Source organism: Neomonachus schauinslandi, chromosome 2 (assembly GCF_002201575.2).
Source record: "Neomonachus schauinslandi chromosome 2, ASM220157v2, whole genome shotgun sequence".
NCBI lineage: Eukaryota > Metazoa > Chordata > Mammalia > Carnivora > Phocidae > Neomonachus > Neomonachus schauinslandi.
This window is the reverse complement of record NC_058404.1, coordinates 173030023-173052227: the sequence shown is the minus strand read 5'-3', so window position 1 is coordinate 173052227 and position 22205 is coordinate 173030023. Positions and strand designations below refer to the sequence as shown.

General features: G+C 38.3%; 1 long non-coding RNA gene across 1 annotated transcript in view; it reads right to left on the bottom strand.

The window, feature by feature from the left end:
* Positions 1-241: 241 nt before the first annotated feature.
* The window catches only part of LOC110590845, a 194990-nt gene continuing 173026 nt past the window's right edge, over positions 242-22205 (bottom strand). The window contains exons 2-3 of the long non-coding RNA XR_002480978.1: positions 6306-6333; positions 242-263 (exon numbers count right to left, since the gene is read on the bottom strand). This is a non-coding gene — a long non-coding RNA (uncharacterized LOC110590845). The remainder of the gene's footprint in view (positions 264-6305; positions 6334-22205) is intronic.

Sequence of the window (22205 nt, the reverse complement as noted above, 5' to 3'; positions counted from 1 at the left end):
TGAGTCAAATCAATTACCTTTTCCTTCCCTCTAGATTCTGTGCAAACTGATAACTATACACAGGAAACATCGAGATCAAAATATCAACATGATTACTGGTAAAGCTGGACCATAAAAGGCAATTTGGATATAAGACCCCAAACTATGCCTCCCTAAATTTATCCTTACCCAGTCTCAGGCATCAATAAGGCATAGAAGTCCTGTTGCAGGGAGCTTCTCCACAGAAGGAAGAAGAGGAAACCCACAGACGGCTGGAAGGCAGGCTGATCCCAGAGCAAAGGCAAGATGCAAGAAAATGTTCATGCATTGATATTTTTTCCATTCTTCCTTTTTGTGGGGATATAGAATACAAGTAAGCTCCAAAATATTTATTCACCACTTCTTTTGAAGAATGAAACTGAAGACACTTCATGGAAGTACAAGACTAATAAAATAGGATGCCCTTTTATCAGTTGGGGTCGTAGCAGGAATCCAATGGCATAGTTCAAATGGCCCAGCTGCTCACAACGCTATGGGCAGTGCTACAGGAAAATGATAAAGGGCAGTGACACTCCCCAAAGCTAGAAACTGCTTGTTGCATGCCCTCCTCTAAGGCCTGAAGGGCAAAGGGAAGAGTGGGGAAGAAGTGGTTATCAGAACATGGCAAAAGCTGTGGGTGTAGGAGAGAGAAACAAAGCAACTGCCATACCATGGTCAGGCAGAGAAGGAACCAGAGAAACAAACTCCCCAACCTCTCTTTCTCTTCTCCAGGTGCCACCCCCACCCTTCCCAAGGAGAGCATGGTTGATGCAGTCGAGAAGTCAGTCAGTCTTCCAGGATACAGGGCAGAGTGGAAAGCAGTGGAAGGTATATCTGAAGTGTCAGAGAATATCAACACATCCCCAAATGTATGTGAATACTACCCACAAAAGGGAACTGAAGCTGCAATGCCTAAATAACATCATAACAACCTGTCTTCCGTACTTCAGTACTTAACCTGTCTTCCGTACTTCAGTACTTCAGTACTCAACCTGTGTTCCGTACTTCAGTACTCAACCTGTCTTCAGTACTTCAGTACTCAGCCTGTGTTCCATACTTCAGTACTCAACCTGTCTTCAGTGCTTATTAAGGGAAAATGTTTATTGGGTCTTTATACTCCAACGAGGAGAGGGATCAGATTAATCACAAAAAAGCACTTTATTAACAGGGTTTTTGTAAATTATCAAAATATGATTGAGATTTCTGATAAATTTTTAACATCATCATATGTAAGAGATCTTATATCATATCTACGAGCACTTATAAAATTCATGAGACAATCATGGAGGTATTTCAATGCAAATGAAACTATATAAAAGTAGTATGGGAACCAGTTTTTATTACACATATAAGTGTGTAAAGACAAAGAATTTCTTCCCGCAGAAGAAGATCATAGTGGTCAGGGACGCTTTCAAACACATGGAATTGCCTTCCAAATTTGAGGTCACTTTGACCCAGCTCCGTTTTCTTTTCAAGGGATGTCAAGTCCACTTAGAAATACCACTACTTAGGCTTGGATCGCACTTTTTCATTTCAGCACTCCAGAAGTATTTAGCTAAAAGCCAGACTTCTGCCAATATTTTACCAACATTTTTCAATAGTTAAAATTTTCCTTTTTAGGTGATTCATCTTTTAGAAAACATCAAAAGAAGAAAACAAAATTTCCCCTAACAGATTAGGAATAATAAAGGATCTAATTTTTCTTTCTTTTAGGTGAAGTCTACACAAACATAAATTCCCAAGGAAGCACAGATCATTCCCACCCTTTACCCTCACAGCCATATTCTATCTCATGGATCACCAAAACGTCAACTGAAGCAGCAGCTGAATGATCCACTATACCTCTTTCTGTGATCCCCTGTGGTTTCAGCTTATGTGCCATTTGTTTTCTTCGTGGCCCTGTCTAAAAAAACAATGCAGGATGTATTCATTTTGGAAAATTGTGCTTCTAGAAGTTCCTAATTCAGTGATCATCTAATTTTTTGAGGCACTATATATTTTTTCAGTCTCTAAAAGGACATCAAGTATTGTATGAAGTGATCCACAGGTAAATTTGAGTTGAGAATTTCACAACCCAGCTTGAGATAAAAGCAGTAACAACAAATGCCTATGGTCTTAAAGCCAAAGTCAAGAATCACTGTGGTTCATTCAATAAACTTTTATGTTTCTACAATATGCTAGGTGGACTTCTGGTCACAGAGAATCAAGAGGAAGGAAGAATAGATAGGAAAAGACCCAACTTACCAGGAGAGACGAACTTGCATAAATAATTAGAATACACTGGGTTGAACTCCAGGAGTAGACCTACCTATTTTCAAAACCTCTTTTCTTTTTTAATAAGAAAGAGACTCTTGATTTCAATTGTAATAGTAATGTGATCAACTAAAAATGTTCAATTTCCTGGACTCCCCTGCATGCAATATAGTTTTGCCAACAAGATAAAGCCAGAAATCCATGAAGACGTTATCTTATTCCAGAATAAGGAGTCAAAATATCCCTAAAAACACAACTTAGCTCCTTGCCCCTTTGTCCATCCCTCTCTCCTTCTCAAGAAAAGAAGATACCAGAAAGTGCAGCAGCCACCATGTGACTGGAGGCAACAAGCCTGAGGACAAAATCCTACATCGAAGGATGGCAGAGTAGAAATATGGAAAATCCTTGCATAAGCCTGGGTGGCCTCCCTCAAGAATGCGTGTTGCACAAGACACACTGCAACCTGTTTAAACCATGTTCAACAGCGGCAGACTGTACCGGAAGAATGCCTCATCCTACAAAACACAAAAGGGGAAGCAAAGAGAACTTCTCACAAGACACACTGGCATTTGAAATTTGAGTGTCAGCTAGGCAGAAGGAAGGTGGAGGCAATAGAGTCTAGGGACTAAGGGAAAATGGAATCAGAATGCTTGAGTTTATGACAAGTTTCTGCAATGTACCTACACTTGTGTATATTTAATCTCTCTATACCTCAGTTTCCTCATTTGTGGGAGAAGGGGTAATTATTTTATCTACTTCATAGCACAGTTTTAAGTATAAAACTGTTAAAACTGTGACACTATATGGGGCGCCTGGGTGGCTCAGTCGTTAAGCGTCTGCCTTCGGCTCAGGTCATGATCCCAGGGTCCTGGGATCGAGCCCCGCATCGGGCTGCCTGCTCCGCGGGAAGCCTGCTTCTCCCTCTCCCACTCCCCCTGCTTGTGTTCCCTCTCTCGCTGTGTCTCTCTCTGTCAAATAAATAAATAAAATCTTAAAAAAAAAAAAAAACTGTGACACTATGAAACAATACTGGGCACATCATTAGCAGACACATGAAAAGACGTTCAACATCACTGATGATCAGGGAAATGTCAATCAAAACTACAATGAGATATCACCTCACAGTTGTCAGAATGGCTAAAATCAAAAACACAAGAAACAAGTGTTGGCGAGGATGTGGAGAAAAAGGAACCCTCCTACACTGTTGGTAGAAGTGGAAGTTGGTGCAGCCACTGTGGAAAACAGTCTGGAGGTTCCCCAAAAAGTTAAAAATAGAACTACCCTGAGATCCAATAATGGCACTACTGGGTATTTATCTCCAAAATACAAAAACACTAATTCAAGGGATACAGGCACCCCTATGTTTATTGCAACATCATTTACAATAGCCAAACTATGGAAGCAGCCCAAGTGTTCACTGATTGATGAATGGATAAAGAAGATGTGGGGGGTGAATATATATATATATATATATATAATATTTTTATATATATTTTATATATATAAAATATTTTTATATATATTTTATATATATAAAATATTTTTATATATATTTTATATATATATAATGGAATGTTATGCAGCCATAAAAAAGAGCAAAATCTTGCCATTTGCAGCAACGTGGTAGGAGCTAAGAGAGTATAATGCTAAGCAAAATAAGTCAGTCAGAGAGAGACAAATGCCATCTGAGTTCACTCATGTGGAATTTAAGAAATGAAACAAACAAGCAAAGGGGAAAAAAAGAGAAAGACAAACCAAGAAACCAACTCTTAACTATAGAGAACAAACCGAGAGTTACCAGAGGGGAGGTGGGTGGGGGGATGAGTGAAATAGGTGATGGGGATTAAAGAGTATACTTATCATGATGAGCACTGGGTAATGTATAGAATTGTTGAATCATTATATGGTACTTTAAAACTAATATAACACTGTATGTTAACTATATTGGAATTAAACTTAAAAACTTGGTACAGAAACTACTGGGCACATCATACGGCAGGTGCACGTGGGAGTACAGGGGGACCAGGTTACTGTCCTCTTAGCTGAACCCCCAAAAGCAGTTGTACATTGTACATAATGGCCATCTATTATCAAATATTTTTTAGATAGATCTGTATTATCAGTTAATTCACTTAGGATTAAGAAGGGCTGATCAGAAAATGTCCTTTTCTTGGGATTGAACTGAGCAATAGGCAAGTTGAAAATTTTGCAGCCATCAGATATGGGCCATAGATGGATGCCTGAATAGACCTGCTTTTCCATTTGATGATTATTTATCATCTACATGTAGCTTTCCTCTCTGTCACCTCTATTCTATCAGACAGTTCCAGTTAGATTGATCACTCCATATTCAATTATTTCCTCCACCTAACTGAAGGTTTTTCTAACTCACCCTAACTTCTGATTTCTTCCTGAAAACACTCCAAGCTCTTGTGACTTTATTTTAAAATGTACCCAGGATTTTGTTTTTATCCAGGTGTGATGAGACCAACAAATCAGGAGACAACAGTCATTGAAAAGTGTTTTTCACAATTCTCAACAGAATGGAACACACCACACCATGCAGGGTCCCATGGGGAAACATGAGGGTCAGTCAGAAGGTGGAAGGAGTGAGGTGAAATCATGGGCAAAAGCCTTTACTGTGGTTTTGTGGGAAGGAGTGGGTAAGGCAGGGTAAATAGTTTAGGATTGCATAGTTTGAATAATTTCTATGGGCTCCGGGCTCTAGAGGTTGTCCCTAATGCTCTGGTACTGGGCCCTGGGATGATTAGAGCACAGGGATATTGCCTCCTGAAGTGTAGAAGGCAGAGGAGCTGGTTCAGAGTATGGGCTCCGGATTGGTTGGTTTGCATGTTCTGGGCATGCTCATAGACAAGTCATTAACTACCTCTAGGAATTAGCCAGACCTGGGAGGGACATTCTTTTCCTGGTCAGTGAGGCCCCCAAACTATCAAAGTCTTATAGGATACAGAGAATAAAAACATGATTGATACAGTCTTGGGTTCCAGTTTTGTGTTTGTTGATTTACAGTATTTCAATTGTATGTTAAATTCTTTTCTGTGCCATGTAAATGTTTAGTTCTCAGAATCTTACAAATAAATAAGCCACTCACTGTTAAAAACATTTTTTTTCAAAGCGAAATTACGCAAGTGTTCAGATTGTTTTGGCTGGACTGTTCTGGGGTCTTTATTTTCCAGGTAATTGTTATGGCTTTAGACTGTAAAGAGGCAGGCATAGTTAGTTAAGTTTCTGAATAAAGAGATACTTTCCAGTTTGCACTAAAACAAGATTAAGTGTAGTGTCTCCACAATTACTACGATTAGTCTAACATACGTAATTATTCTGTATCATACACACACCCAAATACCGATCATCTCAGCATCTCCAAATAACTGCCTCTTCTTTTAGAAACTGTACTGTATTTTGGGAGGTTGGGGAAAGAGTATAGCAAATCCTAATGGGCAATACAAGTGTTTTTTTCCAATAAAATATCATATTTTTTTTCAGACGTCACTTAGTCTCCACATCCTCTAGACTTGTAAACACCCTGTGTATAAGAAACATGTCTACCTTATGTTCATCCCTAGTATATAACCCAAGGCTGGCACATAACAGAAGCTCAATAAATATTTGTCAGAAGAATGAATAGTGAAGAAATTCCTGTAGATAATGAATAAATTAGTGTAACATAAAGTAATGTAAATATAAACATGAGCATATTTTCTGTCTGTGAGGAAAAATCTCTCTGGAATTCTACTGAACTGAATTGTGAAAGTTCATTTCTCCGTTTCCTGCAGGCACAGGAAGACATGTCAAGAACAGTCACATTAACCAATATAGTACTCTATGAATCACTGGCCTTAAATTTTTCCTACCCAAACTCCAAAAACCCCCAAATTCCAAACTCGTATTAACTTGACCTTGGTTTGTATAACTCAGTAGAATTTTAAAGCTCTGTTAATACATGATCTCATTTAATCTTCTCAACCACCTTGAAAGGTAATTAGGACAGGCCCATCAGCCCAGGTACTTACACAATCATGAGCTCCAGAAATTTTGAACCTAAAAAAAAAAGAAAAGAAAAGAAGAAAAATTCAATGTCGAGTGAGTGGGAATTGGGCACTTCATTAGGCTACTGCACTCAGAAATCTAAAAAACAGAAGAGGCAGCTCGAATTATTCTGTCCACCATATCTTATATAAAAAAGATGTCGGCTCTAAAGTTTAAATTATATACCCAAACAGCCAGTGAGCACCAGGCCAGTGACTAAAGTTCAAATTATTTTCTTTTTTTCAAACTGCCTGGTTGAAAGTAATCTGTTAGAATTATTAATCCAATAATAAAATCACTGACCTTAAGTTCCTTGAAGTCATTCCTTTAAGTATTTAGCATTTTGTGCCTTCATTCTCTGTGTCTCTCTCAGCTTAGGGGATTCCTTACAGGCCCATGCCCTTGGTTTTTCTCTACTTCCATAACTTGTGAAAAGCAATCTAATAAACTCATTCACTGGCTCTCCAGTGATTAAAGCCTTCTTTTGCAGCATTTGCCAATCTCTGTGACATAAACACTCCCTCCGTGCTCAATTTCAAGGATAGATGTTTGTAACAATAAGATTACAAAATTCCTGATAATTTAACAAAGTGACTAAATCAGTGATGAAGATTATTTATTACCCTTCTAAAAGGCATTCATATTTACTATGGCAGTGCTACTCCCCAAAGTATGGCCCAACTCCCCAAGTATGGAGCATCATCACAACACCTGGAAGATGGTTAGAAACGTAAATTCTTGTGCCCCGCTTCAAACCTAAATCAGAAACTCTGTGGGGCTCAGGAATCTCTATTTTAACAAGCATTCAGGTTATCCTTGTGCATACAAAAGTCTGAGAAGCACTTTACTAGTTTGCTAGGGCTACCAGAGCACAGTATATCATAGACTAAACAGCTTAAAAAACAAATCTATTTCTTCACAGATCTGGAAGCTAGAAGGCCATGATCTTGATAACAGCAGGCTTGGTTCCATTCAGACGTCTCTTTCCTTGGCTGTCATCTCCTTTCATCTTCACAAGTGCCTTTTCTCAGAGTCTGTCTGAACCCTAATCTCTTTTTATAAGGACAATATTCAGGTTGGATTAGGGCTTACACCAATGACCTCATTGAACTTTAGTTACTCCCCACATTCAGACATCCTGGGGCTTAGTACTTCAACATAGGAATCTGGGGGGGATGCAATTCAATCCATAAGAGTGTCCAATAAATACTTGTTTCAATAAATAAATGAATGAATAACTTTAAGACAGGAGGGAGATACAGAATCAAATTATTGAAAGGCAAGGACCCTCGATACTAATCTAATTACTCCCAATTATGGGCCTCATCTAGTTAGCAGGCAGAGAATGGTAGTTGTTATCAAAGGCACTCAGTAGGGACTCTTGGTTTCAGCTCATCACGATCTCGGTGTTGTGGGATCAAGTCCTGCGTGGAGTCTGCTTAGGACTCTCTCTCCCTCCCTCCCTCTGACCCTCCCCCCCCACTCTCTCTCTCGGTCTCTCTCTCAAATAAATCTTTTTTAAAATTTATTACAGTGGTTACATGAAAAGAATTGCACTATTAAGTGTTCTTAGTTTTTATTAACTAATCTGTTTACTATTCTTATGAAGTCTAGACTTGGTTACACCACTTGGGATACTTGGGCTGGGGAGATTTGATACTTGTCATTATTTTCGAGCTCAACTTCAGTAAGACAAGGAAAGCTGGCTCCATTCCAAAATGGAGACTAAGAGGACCTCTTTCTGTGGCTCCCCTTCTTTTTATACGGTGAGGCATTAAGAACTGTTTCCCAAGACCCATAAACCCAGACACACAAATATATAAAATAAAAGTGGGACAATAATACATTCTTTCTTATTTGATGTAATGAAGTCTGCTATTTAGGATTACTCAATTATTAAACTCCAATTTTGGAATATTTACTAATTCTACTTCATCAAATTCATTAAAATGTGTTCAGTGGGGGGTATTTGGGGTACTTTATTTTAAAAGAAACAGTGCTGTAACAATGCTTATACATAGCGTCACATTAACAATCTCACATTCGAAAATTGTTCATGATAAAATTATATTCTTGAACTTCTCTAGCATATTCCTCAAAATTGTTGCTGTGAACATATATTAAATCTTTGCATGTAGAGAATCATTCTAAGTCTTGCTGCCATTCATATGAACATGTTCATATTTTATACATGAGAAGGGCAAATGTAAAAAGAATCATTTATCTTAAAAAATTAAGGTAAAAGTAGCAAATATCACCCTATGATCCCAAAATTTGTCAGATGGCTTCAAAGAGAAAAAAAATAACACATCATCATTAGCAAACTCCCTAGGCAGAAGCTCTGACATATCGCCTTTGATTAAACCTAAGCTATCCCATGTTTTTTGTAACTAGCTCTGACAGAGAGTGCCCATGGCATACCAACCCAAAACGATGCAAATACTGCTTGCAGTGTAACTTGCTTTTCTGAATTTAGGGCACCAATTTTCTCAAACAAGTAGGATAAAAGGTTTTCTGATTCTCCCTAGGAATTCCTGGAAAAAAAAAAAAAAGAAGAAGAACTATAGCATCCTAGAGGTGGAAGGGACGTTGGTGTTCATGTAGTTCAATTTTCCATATAATTGGGAAATCCCTCTATATTATCCCTGACAAACTGTCTCCAGCCTTTGCTTATGCACTCCCTACAACAATGTGCCTTCCGCCTTTGCTGGATCCCACTGGCCCTCTTCTAGCACTAAGTTGCTGACTCTCACAAACTGTAAGGCAATGCTTGAACTCCACTTTCAGAAACCTTTTATTTCTTTTCTTCTGAATTAGGAAAAAAAAAATTACCAAATACTCTTCAAATAAATTTTTAATGCCTCTTTACCCTCAACATAGAAACATATTTATGGGGGTGCCTGGGTGGCTCAGTCGGTTAAGCAACTGCCTTCGGCTCAGGTCCTTGATCCTGGGATCAAGCTGCGCATCTGGCTCCCTGCTCCGCAGGAAGCCTGCTTCTCCCTCTTCCACTCCCCCTGCTTGTGTTCTCTCTCTCTCTGTCTCCCTCTCTGTCAAATAAATAAATACATAAATAAATAAATCTTTAAAAAAAACATATTTATGATGCAACCATTACAAAATGAAAATTAAAAAATAACCCAAAAAAATCCTTGCCTCAAACCTATGCTCTCTCGGCTATTGCCTTACCTCTCTTCTTCCATAATATCGAGTTTCTAGAAAAGAATATTGTACAGGTGGTTTTACTTTATTTTCCACTAACTTTGGAAGCAATTGGGCTTCCATCCTTACAACATCACTGAAACCATTACTTTCAGTCCTTATCACTATACATTTCTACAATATCTGAACACTCCTGATTGCTCATTTCTTTGAAAAATTCCCTCTCTCATGTTTTCTCTGACACTATTCTTTATCTATCCTCACCTATGTCTCCGGTCAATCCATTGTGTTATCTTTCTTGGACTTACCTTGCTTGCTCACTCCTTTATACGTACCTGGGTTTCTCTCTTCTGTTTTCTTATTTTTAATCCAAAAAGAAAAAAGGAAAATGCCCTTCAGGATGTCTGTGAAACCTCCCCCCCAGAAAAAATTATATCCAAAATGTTGTGTCTATATGTGTGTGCATAGTCTAGGACTAAGAGTACTTGGTGAGGGCTCAAAGGCTTCTTGAAGTTCTACAGTGTTCCCTGCATAAGCATATCTTCTCCTATGACATCAGCTGCCTCCTTTACACACCACTAGGCAGCTCCACTGATATTTTTAAATGCCTCAAACACAGCAAGAGCAAATCACTATTTTACCACCACTACTAAATTTGTCTTTCATACCTTATCTTCCATCTTTATAAATTCCAACACTATTCATTCAATTGTCCAAAATATAAACCAAAACTAATTCATAGCACCCCCTTCCACTCTCCAAACACAATTGGTGGTGAAATCCTCTCAATGATACCCCTCTAACAGTTTCAGAATTGCTCCCTCCCCTCTATACAGCTGCCTTAGTTCAGGATACCATCATTTCTCAACCCAATTAGCCTAACAGATTCCTAACTGGTCTTCCTTTTCCAAAAATTTCTTCTCTCTAGTCCATTTCTATACTTCTGCTGAGGATTTTATGCCAAAGTCCAAATCTGATCCAGGCACTTAGCTATTTAAATTCCCTTCATAATTTACAACTGTATTCAGGGTAAAAATCTATAGGTCATAGAATAGTATGCAATGCTTTTCATTGCTTCTGCCTGAATGTCCAGCTCATCTCTTGCCTCTCACATCTTCTTACCTCTTGCATCCCTCCTTCTGGTGCCCCCTTCCCTCCAGTGTTCCCTGCTACCCTCTCCATCCCCAGTTGTATAGCTAACTCATACATGTTCTTCAAAACTCAGCTCTGATATATTCATATATTCATTCAGCAAATGTTTCTTAGGCATAATCTCTTTTCCTCAACATTACATAGATGCTGAAGACATAGTATTAATAAGATAAACATAACCCCTCCTTCCTAGAACTTACCTTCCTTTTGGAAAAGGATTCATACCAATAAAATTAAAACAATGAGTGCATAACTAATTGTTTTACTAGAACTACAATAGTTGATTTTAGAAGTAAATATAAACTATGCTGAGAATATGAATATGGTTCTGCAGGAAACTTCCCTGCAGAAGTCATACTTAAGCTGAGACCTGAAAGATTTATGGGTATTCCTGGGGGAAAGAGGGAAAAGATTCCAGGTGAAGGGAACAGCATGTGCACTGGGCAGAGATCTTGAAGCAAAAATGTTCATGTTGTATTGGAGGAAATGAAAGAGGACCAGTATGGCTGTAATCCAGGGTGTAAGATATAGAGCAACACAAATTGAACCTAGAGACATAGCAGGAGCCAGATTATACTGAGAATTTTGGAATCTTATTAATGGTTTAAGTCTTATTGTAAAAATAATAGGTAGCCCCCAAAAGGTTTTAAATAGGCAAGTGACATGATTAGATACGCTTTTTTATCACTCTGACTTCTGTTCACAGAATGGATGGGCTAAGTGGAAACAGTAGATGCAGAGGGAGCTTTTAGGAAATTAGTGCAATAGTTCAAGCAAGGTGTGATGGTGCCTTATACTAAAGTTAGTGATGTTGCAATTTAGAAAATAGAAAAATACGAACATGTTTTGGAAAGTAAAAGTAATAGGACTTGATGAAGGATTCATATGGCAGGATATGGATTCATAAGGAAGGATATTAAGGGTGACACCAATGTTTCTAGCTTGTACAACTAGAAGGATAATTATGCCATTCATGGATAGAGGCAACACTGAAAGAGGAACAAGTTTCAGGGTACAGTCCTTAGTATAGTTTCCACTGTGTTAAGCTTGGAGGTCACGTTAATCCTGGAGGCAACATTAAGTAAGCGAACCTGGAGGGCAAAAGTAGTAATCTCAAAGTTAGAGACATTAATATGAGTCAATATATAAGTGGGTAATTACATTCGGAGATGTCATCATCCCAGAATATCAAATTATTAATAATAAGATTAATAATAATAATAGCTAACATTTATCAAGATTTTACCTCATGCCTACCACTTTCTTAATGGCTTAGCAGATATTAATTCGTTAAATTCTCACAAAAGCCTATTGGTAGGTGTGACTATTATCCGCATTTTACAGATAAGAAATGCAAGGCTTAGACAGATTGAGTGAATTGATTCAAGTCACAGAGTGAGTTAAGTGACAGACTGTGGATTCAAATATAGGCAATGTCAGCTTTTTAGGTGGGCAAGGTGGTGGAATAGAAAATCCAAGACCTCCTTCCCCGACAGAAGCACTAACTTAACAATGACATATGGACCCAAATACCTTTACGAGAAGCCCAGAATCTAGTGAAGTTTCAGTGGCCAAAACCAAGAACAGCAACACTGAAATGGGTAAGAAGGGCAATTTCACTTTACTCACATTAGCCCCTTCCCCAAGCCAGCACATCTCAGACCTGAAAGGGATGCTGCAGCTGGCATGGTTCTGATCAACTGGGAGAAAGGACTGAAGCTCAGGCTTCTCCCCCAGGAGGGAGAGAGAGGAGTGAAGATACTTCCAAAGTCCCAGCCTTAAGTGCACCATCTGAGGGACTGCCTGCTGTGTCCCCTCACTCAGAGTGCTGACACAATGGGCAGCAAAGTTGCAGGATACAAACTCAATGTCCAAAAATCCATTGTTTTTCTGTATACTAACAACAAACTACCCAAAAAAGGAAATTAAGAAAACAATACCATTTACAGTAGCACCCAAAAGAATAAAATATTGGGAATAAATTTAACCAAAGATGTGAAAGACTTGCACATTGAAAATGATAAAATATTGATGAAAGAAATTAAAGAAAACAATTTAATAAAAGGAAAGACATCCCTGTTCGTGAATTGGAAGACTTAATATTGTTAAAAAGTCCATACTACCCAAAGCAATATAATCCCTATCAAAATCTCAATGGCATTTTTTCACAGAAATAGAAAAAACAATCCTAAAATTTAGATGGAGACAGAAATGACCCTAAATAGCCAAAGCAATCTTAAGCAACAAGAGCAAAGATGGCGGCATCACACTTCCTGATTTCAAAAATATATTGCAAATCTACAGTAATTAAAACAGTACAAATCTGGTGTAAAAAACAGAAATATAGACCAATGGAACAGAATAGAGAGTCCAGAAATCAATTCATACATATACAGCATATACAGTATGCTGATCTTCAACAAGGGTACCAAGAACACACAATAGGGAAAAGATAGTCTTTTCAACAACTCATGTTGGGAAAACTAGATATCCACATATAAAAAGAACGAAACTACACTCTTATCTAACACCATACACAAAACTAAACTAAAAATGGACCCAAGACTCCCGAAAGAAAACAGGGGAAAATCTTCATGATGCTGGTCTTGGCAGTGATTTCTTGGATATGATACCAAAAACATAAGCACAAAAAGCAAGCATAGAAAAGTGGGACTATCAAAAACTAAAAAAACTTTTGCACAGCAAAGGAAATAATCAAAAGAGTAAAAAAGCAATCTATAGAATAAAAAAAATTTAAACCATATATTTGATAAAGAGTCAATATTTTCAATATTTAAGGAACTCCTACAACTTAATAGCAAAAAGTAGTAATAACTCAATTACAAAATGGGCGAAGGACTTTAATAGACATGTCTGCAAAGAAGACATAAAATGGCCAATAAGTATATGAAAAGATGCTCAACATGACTAATCATCAGGGAAATGCAAATCATAACCACAGTGAGATATTGCCTCATACCTGTTGGGATGGCTATTATCAGAAAAAAATAGTAATAATAAGTTAAGTGTTGGCAAGGATATAAAGAAATGGCAACCCTTGTACAACGTTGGCAGGGATATAAAATGGTGCAGCCATAATTAAAAACAATATGGAGTTTCCGAAAAAATTAAAAATATACCTACCATATGATCCAGCAATCCCACTTCTGAGTAGACAGCCAAACAATTGAAATCAAGGTCTCAAAGAAATATCTGCTTTCTCATGTTCATTTCAGCATTACTCACAATAGTCAAGATATGACTACAGCCTAAAGATCCATTGGTGAATGAATGGATAATGAAAAATGGTAGATATATATAGCAGAATACTACTAAACCTTAAAAAAGAAGGAAAACCTGTCATAGGCCAGCACATAGATAAACCTGGAGGACATTATGCTGAGTGAAATAAGCCAATCACAGAGAGAAAAATACTGCATGATTTACTTATATAAGGTATCTAAAATAGTCAAACTCCTAGAAACAGAATAGCATGGTAGTTGCTAGTGACAAGAGGAGAGAGAAATGGGGAGTTGCTGCTCAATGTGTATAGTGTCCCAGTCATGCAAGATAAATAAGTCCTAGAGATCTGCTGTACAACTACTATTTTGTGTACTAGTTTCCAGTCACTGAATTTGTGATAAATTAAACCTTTAAAGCTTTTTCACATAAATTATTGACAAACGGTGTTTCACCTGCCTGTATTTATCTAATTATAGATTTAACCCCTGAAAACAAGGTTAGGATTGCAACAGTTCTATTTCATGGCCCTGCTTTTGCCCTGCTGCCAAATTACCAAGGTCAGTTTGAATCTTCACGATCGTTGGCATTAAAGAGGATCCAATCCATGCACCCTTATTTACTCTTCTCCATTCTGATCCAACAGAGGAATTAGATTTGAAAAACTAATGCAGATGGTAAATTAAAATAACACTTTGACTTATGATAAATTATTGTGAATGTGACTTAAGTATAAAGCAACAATGGCATCCTGATGATGTACCTCAGAATGACACAGTGGGCCACCCCATCTTAGGCAGCTCTCTGTAAAGGCGTCTGCCCCTGTAAAGTTTCCAGAACAACAAAGCAGAGTTGAATGCATCCTTCCAAAGACATCTGAGCTGCTAATCGGAGAGGAAGAAGTGGTGGGGTCCTCCCAGCCAGGTTCTTTCCCAAACTCAGAAATCTTCACAGAGAAGACTAAGGGGTGAACAAAAAGGAAAGCACAGAATGCTGCAAATCTGATGTCCCTTTCCAAAGAAGAAAAGACATGTCAATGTAAATATAGACAATATTTGTCCATAAATAGATTAATAATATTTGCTTAGTTTATCCTACAGGAGTGATGTGATGATTAAAGGAGACAATGAAAGCCAAAATTCTCTGGAAAAGATACGACACTGTTCTTGCATAAGATAGATTTATCTCATTTATACCCAGGCAATCCTGAGTTTGAGTCCCACCCCTGCAGGCAAATAACTGTGGGACCTTAGGCAAGCTGTTCAACTTCTCGGGTCACTCATCTAGAAAATAATGTTCGTCTCAGAGAGTTTGTGAGACTTAAAAAAATGGTACGTGTGAAATTTGACATATGATGCTTATAATATGGGAAGCCCAGCAGTTTCGTAACAGTAGTTATAGTGTAGCCCTGGGAGTAGTAGTTTCTATTACTATAAAGGTAAGGTATTCATCCTATCAGAGCAAAGGTTTCAAAGATTATAGAGACATTAGCAAAGGTATCATGCTCTTCCATATCCTGCTATTCTCACTCAATGCGTAAAGAGAAGGGTCTATGTTATCTTTTTTAACTACTGCCTAATATTCCAATTGAATGATAACATCATAACTTAATTATTAAAACCTCATTTAAGTGGATATAAATAAAGATGTCATGAACCAACATGTACACACATCAATTACTTTTTAAATACCGAGGTATTAGGATCAGTCTTCTAAGTCTTGCATTTTTGATACTTCCCATTATTACACATATATACTGAAGATATCCTAGATTTTTTCAAGCCCAAACTGGGATCTCTCTCTTCTTATGAAGCCTTCTCTAACTATAAAACTCACAGCTTTCCTTCCCTGAATCAAGCAATGTAGCTCTTGGTTATAAACTCTCATTTATTGTTCTGTTTTTCATATATTAACAGGTTTGACATTCCAACTATTCTGTAAATGCCTGGAAATTATAAATATACACATATTTTTCTTTTATCTGACTCAAACACACTAAGGATATTAAACTAACATTAGGTCCAATTAGTGTAAAACCATTTTCCCAATCTGGTACTCTTTCTTTGCCTCTCTGCCCTTTTCCCCTGCTTATTAGTGCACTCTCTGACAAAGAAAAGGTAAGGAAATTTTCAAAGCTCTAAGACAAAAGGTTATTTTAAAGGTTAACCAATCAATAATAGGCTGAAGTGCATTTACTGCAAGTTTATTCTCAGCTCTTTGGGAGAGAGATCTGTACACATACTCACAACAGATGTAAAGAGAACCAGATCAGTCATGCAACCCTCCAGAGGCTGCTGGCAATTGTTGGCCAGATTTGCTGCCAGGTAAGTGAGCTCATTGCAGACTTGAGGAAGCATGATGAGAATGTCCCTACACTGTCGGGAGTACACACTTCCATATGGACAATTTTGAACACTGGATGGGAGCATAGGTTCTCAAATTTGATTAAAGTTCAAGATTCTAGGAATCATGGTCCAAATTTACCCTGTTCTCCCAAGCATGATGTAGAGTTGCAAGTAATTTACATGTGGGATTAGCTCTACAGATTAAAATATTATGTCATAATGTTTCAAAGATAAACTCCTAAAATAACTTTGCTTAAAGTAATGCTATGATGTGGAAGAAATGGCTAAAATTTAAAAATTATGCCTGAACTAAGTTATTCAATATTTTAAGAGTTTTTTGCACCAGTCCTTCACATGTATTGGAAATGCAAGAAGCTAAATTTGTATATTTTACTGGGCCTATTTTTCAAATTAAGAAGACCATGAGATGCTTTTATTTTTGCCTACAGTATAGTTTAAATAAGGTTTGTGGGCTTTTCGGTGGAACAAGTACCCTAGCTGATTGCTTCTATATTCAGGAAATAGTGTATTTAAAGTTGGTCCTTCTGTGGAGACAACTGCTGATAAGCAAAGCTGTTTCCTTGGAAACATCTAAGCAGCATCTGACAGCCTGCTGAACATTCGAAATTCACAGCAATTGATCTTGGTAGCCTCTCCCTAGACAAGCTAACTTATGAGGAGGGAGTGGTAAGCTGGGGTGAGGAACCAAATTTGAATAATAATTGGACAGCAAATTTCTTACTGTCAGTATTCTTCAAAGATTCTATTCTGGCTCATTTTATTATCTTAGAATTCATTCAGTGACTGCAACACTATTTAAAATTCAATATATATCAAACTTTTAATTTGGGAGGTAGTATTTTCTGGTTTATACTTTTAAAATATGAATTTCAGGGCGCCTGGGTGGCTCAGTCGGTTAAGCGACTGCCTTCAGCTCAGGTCATGATCCTGGAGTCCCTGGATCGAGTCCCGCATCGGGCTCCCTGCTCAGCAGGGAGTCTGCTTCTCCCTCTGACCCTAACCCCTTTCATGTGCTCTCTCTCATTCTCTCTCTCTCAAATATATAAATAAAATCTTTAAAAATAAAATAAAATAAAATAAAATAAAATATGAATTTCTAGAATAGCTACTGAGGACTTCATCTTCCTTAAATTGTAAGCCAATTAGAGGTCAATCAGGGCTGACCTTGGGCATACTGAACAGAGAGTGTTTTCCACTGTCACTCACCTACCCTGTCTGAGAATAAAAACTGAGGAATTGTTGGGACAGCAGAAAGAATCATAACTCACCCCAAAGCAAGTATTATGCATCTACATAGTGCTATTGTAAAGAAACAAGCAAAAGCATATATTTGAACATGTTTATCATATGTTTTTATTCATATAAAACTCTGGGGTACTGTCCAGCCATTTGTGTTCTAACAAGCCCTTCAGGGAATTCTGATGGAAACTAAAGTTTGAAAACCACTGTTCTAGCACATGAATTGTGGGATGGATACATACACTTGAAGATGGTCCTCATATGCTTCTGCGACCATTTCAGACATGCTGATGACCCACAATAAACATTATGAAGGTGCCAGAATTGCCTTGACAGAGTATTGAAAAAGGGGTTAGTAAGCTCAGAGCAGTGGACAAACAAGAGTGCATTATTATGTGAGACCAGAGAACCTACAAGCTGCATGATCCCAAGGGAGTGAGAAAAAAACAAGTCACTTCACTGAATCAATTTAGGACCATTGAGTTCCTAAAAGCAAGATAAGCTGAGCAGTCAACAAGGACAGCTTGACTTATATAAATGAAAGTGGTCAAAAGCTGATGATCAGTTGCCCCATGGAAGAGTCATGATCCCTCTTCCACTTCCTGACTGGAGCCAGTTTGCAGGTCCAGAGCCCATCCATTGAAGGGAAATTTGGAACATTAAAAAAGGACCCTGTGACACCACAGAAGGTATATATGATTAGGATTCCCAAAATCTTTCCCCAAAACAATATATAGCCATGTACAAGATGAACCAAGCAAGGGAAAGGAAAATAGCCAGTTCTTTCAAGGACTGCTGGATACAAGACCTGAGTGGTTATAACAAGGGAGCTAAAATTACATCATGACCCATCTGTTAAAATGGAGACATGAAGGAGACTATACATGGAGTCTCAGCCCATGCCCACATCACAGTAGGTGCAATAATTCCAAGGATGCATACTGTTGTCAAATCCCTAGTCCCTGAGTGCATACCTAGGATGGATAATTGTAGTTGCTGTACAACTTTCTCATAGATTCCCGATCAGCACAGTAAGATTCACCATGATAGCAATGGCCAAACCCTTGCAATAGTCCCCTTTTATCAGCCAAGATAGTAAATCAAAAGCAATACCAAATACCAGGTGGATTATCAAAGATTAGTACCACTCAAAAATTTAAAGGATGCACAGTGTAGCCCCTGCATAAACCCAGGAGATCACAGCAGATAGCCAGAGACTACCATAAACTTAACTATGTGGTAACCCTAATTGCAGCTGGTGTGCCAGATGTGATGTCTTCCACAGAACAGACTATATGGCCTTTGGCACTGGTATGTGCCAAATGATCTGGTAAATGCATTATTTTCAAAGACCATCAGGAAGGAGAATCAAAAGAAGTTCTCATTAGCATCCATCCATAAGCAGTTCACATTCATTCTCTTGCCTCAACTATGGTCCTTCCTCACTGTCCAAATATAATCTGAAGAGAGCTCTATCATTTCAACCCTAGGCAAAACATCACACTGGTCTACTATAATGCACCAATATATATACCTTTCTATTGGCTAAAAAATGTAATCAAAACATAGTATTTGAGCCCTAAGATCTTGGACAATAACAAACTAATTCAAGAGACATAAATGAGTGAGAATATTTCAAAAGGACATTTGTGATTGACTCAACAATATTGGCTGCCCTTCTCTGTGAGGATTCTCACTTTAGAGACCTTAGATGAGACAATTTGAGCTACGACTTTTCCACTGGAAACTTCAGGAGCCAGTAGGGGCTTCCCTATGTACTCTTTCACCCTGCCACAACAATTGGCACTGTTCCAGATAGAAACTGATCCATCTTCCTGGATCCCAGAACGAAGGTGATGTGGAGCAGAGTCATGATGGACATTTCCATAATGGACATTGTTGTTGCAAATCAGAGAGATTTTTAAGTTTGTCTGTTATGCTGCATAACCTAGCCTCTCTTGGCCAAATCAACATCCTTCTGTGATGAAGGTGACAAAGAGAATGCTGCTCCCTAATAGGAATGAAATGAGATACCTACAAGAAAACTTCCCAGCTCTACCCACCATATAATGTGATTAGTTCTGATAAAAATAAGGACTTCCCTATATGTCAACTAAAGAGATGATTGATATAAAATGAATTATAATGTGCCATGAAAGTCTGTTGAAGTGATAGATGAGGTCGCAAAGTCATTACAAACAAAAAGGAGCAACACTCCCGGAATCTACAAAGAGTAGAGTTGAGGGGAGATATTGTTAGTTCTCCCAAAAACATGACTTGGGGGAAAAGTTGCTTTATCTGGCTGACAAAGAACACATGTCAATACTTTAAAGATTTTCCATTTAGTAGGAAACTGTGATTCACTAGGCTCCCATAATCTGGTGAAAACAACCCTTAAAACAATCTTATTCTGTTTTCTCTTATTATATATTTCCAACATTACTTTCCAAATTAACATCTATAGTTTCTGTTGATCATTAGAGAGAGAATACACTGATGAACCAACAAGAACATTCTGATCACTTGGCAGTCATGTCTCATTACTAATTAATGATTAGCATTCTGATCGAAATGAGGAAAAGCTTCTTAAAAAATAGTAAAATGCATTACGTATTTGGCTTTTATTCTTTCATTATCTTCAGCCTTGGCAATCTGATTGCAAACAATTTATCATATAAGGAAAACACTCAAAATTGTGTCTCCAACACTGACAACTTGTCCATGCTCTAGTCCTCGCTGATGTCTTTGATGTTTTGTCAACACCTCAAATACATATAAGCAAATTTCATGTAAGCTGAATAGAATCATTTATCTCCCCACCCCAAACCCATTCTTCTCCTCTTTCTTTTCCTGTCATTGGCATTAACCAAATAGTAATCTTCCTCTCCTCTCCCTCCCTATTTCCTCTTATCCAAAATGGTAATTGCCTCTTTCCCCACCACCCCTGCCCACTTTTGTCTCAGCTAGATTTTTTTCTAGCTACCTCTCTTTTTATAATACATTGGGCCTTAAAATTAATGCTCTTTCCAAACCCAGGGCCTGTACCCAGGCATGATTGCTGAGTCTTTAGATTTCTTTCCTACCAATCAGACCTAGGACTCAGACATAAAATATTAATCCCTGAACATATATGTGACCTACAGGTCAAGTAAAAGAACTTCTACTCTTCTCAATGGTCTCACCCTATAGGACTGGAGCCCATCCTAACCTCAGTTCCAGTGAAATGGGTCCTGATACATTACTGGGGTCTTCTCTTCTCATTTCCCTTCCATGGGCCTCAGTTCTTTCCCCATTCCTCTGCTATGTATTTATACATCAGCCAGAATCTCACCATTGTCCTTGCCATATCTTGATTTCATATTGTTAGAGCCAGTCCACATGCTTGGGTGCTCTGACAATAGGCACCACTTCTGATATCATTTTAAGACTATTGTTTCACCTGATAGGTCTCAAAGATCTCCAGTTTTTCACTGTGTTGATTTTCTACGGCTGCTATAGCACGTTACTACAAACTCAGCAATTCAAAACAACATCTGTATATTACCTCACAGTTCTGTTGGTTTCAAGTCCAGGTTGGCTTGACTGGAATTCAGAGGCTGAAATCAAAGTTTTGACTGGCTAGACTCATCAGAAAATTCTGGAGAAAATCCACTATCCAGTGCATTCAGGATATCGGTAGAATTCAGTTCCTTGTGGTTGTAGGACTAAGGTCCCAGTCTCCTTGCTGGCTGTTACCTGGAAACCACCCTTAACTCAGAAGCTCCCTGCATTCTTCCTCACATTGCTCTCTCTCTCTTCCTAGCAGTGGAACAGTGAGTACTTTTCACACCTCAGATCTCTCTGACTTCCCTTCTACCACATCTCTGGTGTCTCCTTTTCTGCCTTTGTCTTGTGTATTCCTCTTCTGTTGATGGTCCTGGAAAATCCAGAATAATCTCCCTATCTTAAAGTCAGCTGATAAGCATCCTTAATTCCATCTATAAACTCCCCTCACAGAAGTGCCTAAACTAGGTGCCAAACAGTGTATAGATTACTGTATGATGGGATAGCCAGGGGATGGGAATCTTGGGGGGACATCTCTAGAATTCTGCCTACCACCAATACTCTCCAGAAACATTGAACCAGAAAGACTCAGGAGCCTACAACCATGCACAGTGAGGACCGGGAGAAGGCAGGAGATGGAAAACAGGAAGCTAGGAAAGGTCGTCTCCTGAATGATCCCAGACACCTCCATCCACTCAGCTCCCAGAACACTGGAAGTTAGGCTTTGACACCCCAGGCAAAGGACGGGAGAATTTCTCCCTGGAGAAACTAACGGGCACAACAGAAAAGACCTGCTGATGTTTGAAGGGTCCCCAGTGAACTAGTTATTCCCCACCAATCACTCTACAGGGAAGCTCAACAGGGAACAGCCCTGGCCATACACCCAGAGTATCCAAACAGTTTGCTAAATCTCTCTGTCAAATATCATCACAAGGATGACGGGTATTAAGGAGGGCATGTGTTGTGATGAAGACTGGGCGTTATACTGCAACTAATGAATGCTTGAACACTACATCAAAAACCAATGATGTACTATATGTTGGCTAACTGAAGATAATAATAAAAAAGAATATTTTATAGCCGAAACAACATTGAAAATAAATAAATAAATAAATAAAGTTTAAAAACGATATAGCCTTCAGGACCTAGCTCACATCTCCCTTTTCTAATAACCTCCCTGCC